Raw genomic sequence first — 1,791 nt, 5'->3', positions numbered from 1 at the left:
ATTCGAATTATCTAAATTCGGATTAATCCTGTAGTGTAGACATACCCCGAGTGTCAGCTGGAATTCGCTGCAGCTAGGGCTTGTCACAGGCCTGGTCGCGCGCCCCCTGCTGGACACTCACCAAGCTGCTGTGTTGGGGGGTGGTCGGTCCCCCACTGGGCCCATGTGTCTCGAAGTTTCCCTGGCTCTGGGTAGGCCCGCCTCTGTCCCTTTCTTTGGCCTCTCTGGCACATTTCCTGGGCACAAACTGTCAGTTACCCCTTTACAGAAGCAGGACCCAAGGGTGCAGCTGCCACAGGCTCCCAGAGGGCAACTTGGGGGCTAATAAATGTCACACCCTAAAGCCAAGGAGAGGCCATCAACAGCCTGGTACAAACTGGGATGGGAATCAGGCAGCCCCACCTGCTGCACCAAAGTCTGTTTATCCTCATTGCCTCGTGCCCTGCATGGCGGTGAGCACTCTGCTCCTTGCAGGGAAGGGGATGGGGACTGAGAGGTGTCCAGTTCTCTCTCCAGCAGGCTGACGGGGCTGGAGATGAGCTTCTAGGAGAGAAGAGGTGGCACTCAGGAGGGCGGCGGAAGTGGTTCTTGTACCAGCAAGGGGCCCCAACCCACATAGCTCTGTGGCTCCCTTTACCCAGCACTGAAGTCTTTACAAGATTTGAAGGCAGCAGATCCCCCCCCCCCATGAATACCGCTGGGTAAGGGGCTCCCCAGCTGGCTTAGTGCAGGCAGGCCAGCTCTATGCCAGCCCCCATCATGTCAGTTTAGCTAATAGCCAGAGCACGGTATGTTCAAGGCACCCTATGGGCCTGGCTTATGGCAAGGACATGCTGTGCTCTGGCTATTCTCAGATAGGCATTTGCCCCTTAGCAACCAGAGTCAGATGAGAGCAGCCACCCTGCTAAGCTCCTTCCTGCGCTTGGTGCACCTTCACCGGCCTGCAGCCTAGGTCCCATGCCCTCCCTGCTTGCAAGCAGCCTTGGACAACCAAGTGTGTTGCCCAGGAGCCTTTCCTAGATGGTTCTGCAAGGCGGCAAGAGTACTTGCTGAGAACAGCGCTCGAGACTCGCAGGATTCAGTGGTTTCTTAACGGCCCAGCTCCCAGAGTTCTCTGCTTTCTGGAGAAACTCCGCTTTCACTGAAAGAACAAGGCCCTTTCCAGCCCTTGGTGTCCCAGAGAAAAGCTGGGAAACGTAACTTCTAGAAGTTCAGATGCCGGAAGGCAAAGAAATGAGTCCCAGCTTATCAGAGGGTCGCGCACTTCATTGTTCCTGCAGGCCGAGCTCTATGTGTTCTCCAGCTTGCAAGTGGAGTCCAGGTTTGGGTGGGGGGGGGAACCTGGCTAGAGTTGGGGTGAGTGGCCTGGCTGAGGGAGCTGGCCCAGTTGGGGTCAGGGCCCTGGGGAAATCACAGCTAAACCAGCTTTCACCTAGGGGATGCTGGCCATTTCTGCTGGTGGGGGATGCATCTGGGATGTGAGCTGCAGAGGACTGTCGCAGGGAGATCGTGTGTGTTGGTTTCAGTCCCACCCATTTCAGGGGCAGGAAGCTCTAGTTAAATAGGTTGGGAGGGCAATGTAGCCCCAGGTGGGTTTAACATGTCTCCCAGCATCCGCAGCCCTAGTGAAGGCAGAGTGTAGTGAAGAGAGGCCCATGCAGCTATAAGGGGATGGTCTCTCCCTGGTGGGGCAGCGTGGAGTGATTGACACGGGGCAGCGGCCTGCATGTCCCTTCGCCTGGCACTGCAGAAGTCTCCCTCGGGCTTGGTGCCCCTGCCCCCGAGTGACGG

Source organism: Terrapene carolina, unplaced genomic scaffold, assembly GCF_002925995.2.
Source record: "Terrapene carolina triunguis isolate 2854851 unplaced genomic scaffold, T_m_triunguis-2.0 Scaffold227, whole genome shotgun sequence".
NCBI lineage: Eukaryota > Metazoa > Chordata > Testudines > Emydidae > Terrapene > Terrapene triunguis.
The sequence above is the reverse complement of the archived record's forward strand: the minus strand, read 5'-3'. Positions refer to the sequence as shown.